Source organism: Cydia pomonella, chromosome 16, assembly GCF_033807575.1.
Source record: "Cydia pomonella isolate Wapato2018A chromosome 16, ilCydPomo1, whole genome shotgun sequence".
Taxonomy (NCBI): domain Eukaryota; kingdom Metazoa; phylum Arthropoda; class Insecta; order Lepidoptera; family Tortricidae; genus Cydia; species Cydia pomonella.
Window position 1 is genome coordinate 12,059,910 of NC_084718.1, and position 6,637 is coordinate 12,066,546.

General features: G+C 37.2%; 1 protein-coding gene across 10 annotated transcripts in view; it reads right to left on the reverse strand.

Annotated features, from left to right (window-relative positions):
• The window catches only part of LOC133526348 (dual 3',5'-cyclic-AMP and -GMP phosphodiesterase 11-like), a 188,514-nt gene extending 182,418 nt beyond the window's left edge, over positions 1-6,096 (reverse strand). For 3 of the 10 annotated variants that reach the window (XM_061862923.1, XM_061862921.1, XM_061862919.1), the window contains exon 1: positions 5,627-6,095. The gene's annotated coding sequence lies outside the window, so the exon portion shown is untranslated. Of the gene's footprint in view, positions 1-5,626 lie in introns of all 10 variants that reach the window. The other 7 variants (XM_061862928.1, XM_061862925.1, XM_061862926.1 and 4 more) reach the window with 3 other exon arrangements.
• Positions 6,097-6,637: the final 541 nt, after the last annotated feature.

The following is a 6,637-nucleotide window of genomic DNA, read 5'->3' on the forward strand; positions in this document are numbered from 1 at the left end:
ACACGTATGGGTTTGATGAAAAAAGATTTTTTGAGTTTCAGTTCTAAGTATGGGGAACCCCCAAAATGTATTGTTTTTTTTTCTATTTTTGTGTAAAAATCTTAATGCGGTTCATAGAATACATCTACTTACCAAGTTTGAACAGTATAGCTCTTATAGTTTCGGAAAAAAGTGGCTGTGACATAATCGGACAGACGGACATGACGAATCTATAAGAGTTCCGTTTTTTGCCATTTGGCTACGGAACCCTAAAAAGGATGGATTAGTACAGTCAAGTGCAAAAATATGTATCGAAACAATCGTCTCATAAATATGGTACTACGCTCTTATTACACTGGAATAAGATGCTATGGGACATATTTTTGAGTAAGATGTATACACCCATATTTTTACACTTGACTGTACCTATAGAGACACTATATATACGGACACCGACTACGGCATTCAGACACAAAGGTAAAAAAAAGGTACCTATCTAGCTACTCGCACTGATCCTGTCCGAAGATTTTACATACGGCTACTTCATATCGTATGAAGGTACGTACGAATCCCTTAATAATTATGATTGTTAATAATTTAGTGTAATTAATAGATTGGTTATCATGATTTTAAAATTGTATATGATTACTTTCCTACTTGACGATCGTAATTTTAATTCGTATAGAACTAGTGTAGTATAATTTGTATTGTAATTTAATATTATGAAATAAATAAATCTAAATCTTACGAGTCACGCGCTAGACCGGTTTTTTTTTTCTAAATTTAATCGAAGTACCTACTAGTTAACGTACGTAGATTGTATGTAGGTAATATGGTATGTTTTGTAGAAAAAGTTTGAACCTATTAAGCAATAATGACAGCTTATAGCTAATAATTTAAATCACATTAATTTAAAAACAGACGTCATATTACGCAGGTAATCATTACACAATACATATGTAAAGCCGACCACGCAGCCTTGATTTTCAACGAATAGATTAGACTGTTTAAAAGAAATGCACACTCCATTCCATGCTACTATGACTAAGTATGGTCTTTCAGCCATTCCAAGCACATATCATTATTTTTCCGACCTTAATTTATTTCGAACTGAATTGCAAAGCGCATAGGGATCAAATTACAAAAGCGCGTGTTATAACGGTTTTGGGTTCGTTTCCCTTGGTTTCTTAACGACGAGAAACGGGATCGGAATAACGAATGGCGATTGATTTTCTTTTAGACTATGTTAATTTAGTACAATATCCCTAATTACGAGGTTCGTGACCCGGCGTAATCATCCCCTTATTAGGGTTTATTTCATATATTAATGGACTTAATGAATTAGTATTATCAAAGTTTATTATCTATTTTGGGGAAGTAAAACTTGGAAAGTTGTTACTAAGCATATACAATGTACCGTCGCTCGTGTGGGTATTTTTGATCTTAGGGGCTATTTGGAACCAAAGAAACGTACAACAACCATAGAAATGGTTGGAATAAAGGAACAAATGCTGGTAATTACAAAAATATAATGCACAAAGTCTTGTAGTTTTAGATCGCTCCATATCGAACAGAAACAAACTTAAAAAAAACGGATAAAAGATCAGAACTATAGCGGTTTTCTTTTTAAGCATCAATAATGAAATAGTACGAGTAACAGCTATTAACAGTCATCTGCGATCATATTAAAAATAAGGAGAGCGAATTGTAAACCGTCATCAAAACTTATTTAACTGACGTGAATAAATTTTATTTTTAAATACTTTGTGTTATTATTAATAAAAGCTCGGAGAAATCTTTAGGTAAATTTGCTTCAATGTGTTTAGCTACTTATACAGCACAATGTTAATAAATAATGCATAAAAAACATTCCCTAAAATTCTGCCCTTTCATTAAAGCTTTGTTTTGATATCTAAAGGCACCATCAACTGGTATTTAATCGTCTTTATTTACACCTAAATATACTAAAAACCTTTTTCAGACCTAACCAGCTTTGTAGGTGCTCTGAGAATAATTAAAACTTCACAACTGTTTGTTTGTCCCTTCGATGTTACAGTGAGGACCAAGAACCTACTAGTAGCTTAGTAAATAATTACGCGTAAACAATTACATAGAACCTAGCTTACAGAACTAACAGCGCTTAGATTGGTTCATGCAATTTAGAACAATGGGTAATGGCGTCAGGACTGCTATTATTAAGCAAATTATCGACAATAAACTTAGATTATGTCATTGAACACGGGTAATTGGTCCCTTGTCTACATATTACATAGGAAATGATCCAGTATACTTTCGTGTATCGTTTGCGCATACACGATGCCAAAAATTTATGTCAACCAAAACATTATTGTAACATATTTTTAAGAAGGATTTTGATTTCCAACATAAATCGGACCAGTCTATCTGCAATATCAGACGGACTTCTAAATAATAAGTTACAAATTGTAATATTCACAAAACATAGTCTACGCAAACAACTAATTGGAAAAGTTGCGTTTTATTATCGGCTTCAATCAATTGTTGTCCCGGCGTGACAACTGTTAACAGTAAACAAAGACCGCGGCAAAACAAGCAAAAATTGCACAATTCGAGACGGACGGTTTTTAATTTTAACGATTTTGCAGTTTCTTGTAACTTTTCCAGCGTTAAATTACTGGCTCAAACATGTGAGTTTTATTCCTTTTGAATACTTACTGAAAGTCAGGCCGTAAAACAATGAAAATTCTTACCCGTAAACAGATAAATACTTATGATTTTATATGATACTCTGGCATAAATATTAGAAACTGAACATGTTATACAATTGCAATAGTTGAGATAAATGCTGTATATCTATAACGGTAGCTAAAATGTTTTGTTTGCAGAACGGAACTTACGAGTTATTACATTACAGTCAAGGACTTTAATTGTTGAGCCATTGAGGGTTTATTTTGGAGATGTCATGGCGTTAGTATTGACAACCAACGGATAACTGTTATTGGCCTAGCTATGTAAGTTGTAGATTTACGGCTGTTGTTATCTTTAATACCAATAAAATAAAATTAGCTTGAACCACAGATGGATCAACAATTTAAGTCAGTCGTACCTACAGAAATAATAACCAGAAAGTGGATGAACAAAAGCCGAAAACGCAGGACAACGATGGATTACCGAAATGGATTAGAGTGAGCTGACGAAATTAAGTGATTTGAAGCAACCTTCAATCGAATTATCCGATTTGACTTTGAGGGCTTAGGGTAATTTGACGGGTTCATTTGGCGGTCCTTGATCCTTTACGTGGCCTGGGGTCTTGTGTTGTCATTAACTTCATTAAGTGATATAACAATTACGATGTCAATTGATTTAAACTGAGGCAAAGCGTTTCGCGTGCAAGTTTTTTTTTTCGAGTAGTGATGCGCAACTACAGCCGGATAGCAAGCAGTATTTTGCTAACTTTAACATATTAAGAATTACCTATTCTTTTTGGAGAGGAAATATGCTGCAAAATAGTGTTATTTATTATAGTTCGTTTTGTTGCATTAAAAAGAAGGTGCAGCGATTTTGACGTCTCTCTTTATTGAAAACCACTTTTGGAAAATAAGTCACGGCAAATACCTATGTAACGATTATAAATCGTATACGATCATTTACATTCTATTGCTTTCATAAGTAATAGTTACTGATTCTTAAAATGTGAAGATTGTTTACAATTTTTCTAATATAATGCTAAAACGAACGAGCTATAGATTAAAGGTCGGCAACGCGCATGTCACCTCTGGAGTTGCAGGCTAGGCTACGGCGCTACGGTGACTGCTTACCATCAGGGGGGCCATATGGTTGTTGGCCACCGACGTGGTATTAGAAACAAGATTTGATTTAAGCAGGTGTAGTTACTACTATCTAAAATCTTGAGGTTATCAAGATACGTTACTTTGATTTGTAAAGGTAATTTAACTGCATATTTTGACTACATAACTATTTGAAAAATATAAACAAGGACGGTTTGGTTACATTATAAACCGTTGGCATTGTTTGGCACACAGCACACAGCGCTCGTGTCTCGAAAAAATGTGTACATTTGTTATCGGAATATAAATATTAGCTTAGCTTAATTTTCAGTAGAGAAAAAACTGAACGCAGTAGTTCTTGGCAGATAAGAAGTTAAACTAAACAATCGATTGGTAACCGGCTTTGTTTTGGTAAAGGGCAATAGTTTTCGACAGCTGACATAAAAGTAGCCAGACCTTTGGCCATTTCAAGCCATTTTATACCCCAGTATAGGGGCCGACACACCGCGACTCGCGAACCGCATCGCGAACCGCATGCCATGCGGTTCATTGGAGGTACAATTGCGGCTCTTCTAGGGACCAAAGAAATCACATTTAGACTTCTTAGACCACTGAACACATTATTTGCGGCTCTTGGAGTTTCCTCTTGCTGGTGATTTCAATTGCGATTGGCTTTTCTTCTTAAAAGTTTGCCGAACCCTGCCCTAGTAGGTAGGTATTACAATGATTGACAAAAGGCGTTTGTTCTTTACTAGCAGGCAAGTAGCAGTGTTTTGGGTTGGGTTAGGTTAGTTAGGGGTTAAGGACCTATGTAAATGGGTTTGCCTTTAGGCGTAAAGTCCGTCATGCGTAGGGTTGCCATACGTCCCGTGTTTTTAACCTGTCCCGTATATTAATACCGCTGTTTGTTCACCTATTCAACTAAATAAAGCTATGTGTATATGCACCCCCTCCCCCTAACTCCATGACTACAGAAGTCCCGTATCGGTTCCGAAATATTATGGCAACCCTAGTCATGCGCCATCTGTATTATAAGTATAATTTATAATTAAATAAGTCTTAAAGGGATGAGTACATTAATTGTAAAATAGATACTCGTAAATTCGATCGTGCATGTAACGATGAACTGAACTTTATTAATCGTTGGCGAAGTAGGTATAACAATCAACAAACGCTGGTGCAGTGTTGCGGCAGCGGGATATGGGAAATGCCACTGTCAATTTCCTTGACAAATTGAGCTGCTTTGGATGCCGCATTGCTGTCGCTATTCATTTTATCAAGATTGACAGTGCCACTGCCCGCGTCAACGCTGCTGCAGTAACGTTGCAACAGTAAAGCTGTGCTTGGTGTTTTACTCGTAGGTGAAAAAGTTTATTGTACTCAATATATTGTATAACAAAGTAAACTACGTCACAAATTCAGTTTGAGTTGCTAAAGCTAATTTAGATTTCGTTTCGTGTCCATAATATTTATTATGTTCTATTATGAATTCCATACCGCAACGTATTTCAAACTGAGTCTAACTAAACATTAGTAACTACGCGAAATGTACCAACATCATATCGTGTATGTATCTATAGCACGACCGAGTCCGAAGCGGTGGGCACATTTGTTTGTATACATGTGTTGCCTCACGCATACCTACAAAGATGCACACACATAAACCACTGATACGTGTTCTTCGATCAAATACTCTTATTTATTCCTAGTTTGTTTGTATATTTTGTGATGACAGAATTGGTATATTGCGATAAACAAAGTTCTAGTTTCAAAGGGTTCTTTTAACATGTCTTTAGAGAGAAGGAATGTCATGATGTCGAAATGAACGCAGCATAATAGATTAAACAAACAGCCAGTATCATAACCGGGGTCATACTTACAGATAACGTCTCTCAGATTGAACGGAGGTTAACAACACAAAATGTTATCCGTCAACAAAAACACTGCCGTTGCGACTGCACTGTGCAGCGGGCGTTAACCCGGTACGGGCGTTTCGAAAACTTCGCGGTGTAGCGTTTAGAGAATATTCAAAAATAGATCGACCGATACGGTTACACGTGCGAAAGTGCGTGTTCAAACGCTCAGCAAACACGCCCGCAGCACGATACACGTAATTCGCGAGGATAACGCGAAGCGAACTTCGATAACACGCGAAAATTGCTTTGAAAAGTTTCCAGTGCACAAAGTTATTGGGATCGCGGTGCGGACGAAACGCGGCTAGGCGTAGTGGCTACGCGGCGCTTGGGAGTCAACTGGCGCCGCCGTCTAACCGCACTCCGCGCCGCTCAGGAACACCCACACACTCGCGCATTTACACATCCACAGCACACGCGCTCAAAACCCTCACACACAAACACAGAATGAAACTGATAAACAGCATAAAACAACCACACACGACACGCTGCAACTGCACATACACTCAATAAACAGTGTATAGGCGAGTCGGCAAGACGCACTACGCACTGTCAAGTCGCGAGTACTAGTTCGGTGTCATAGAGACATATCAGCCAGACGCGATAGGAGACACGACACGAGCATTAATGAATGAATTAATTGAAGACGCCGCAGGAAACGAAGCAATTTATGATCTACAATTAATAGTTGTTGCCATTCTCAATTCTAAACGTCCACACCGTTGATTAAAACATCTGCAGGACAAAATCCCTACACGACAAAATGCCGTTAAGGTTAAAATAGAAAAAATACATAGGTACCTACACTGCTCATGTCAGGTGTACACGGAACAACATTTTCTATGGGACTAATTCCGATATTGGGACCAACCAACCAACCAGATTTGGTCGTTCCATAGACATGTGATCAAACCAAAATTAGAAACTGTAATATTGAGCATAATCGGGTTTGTTCACATAGTGAAAGTTGTTCAGTTT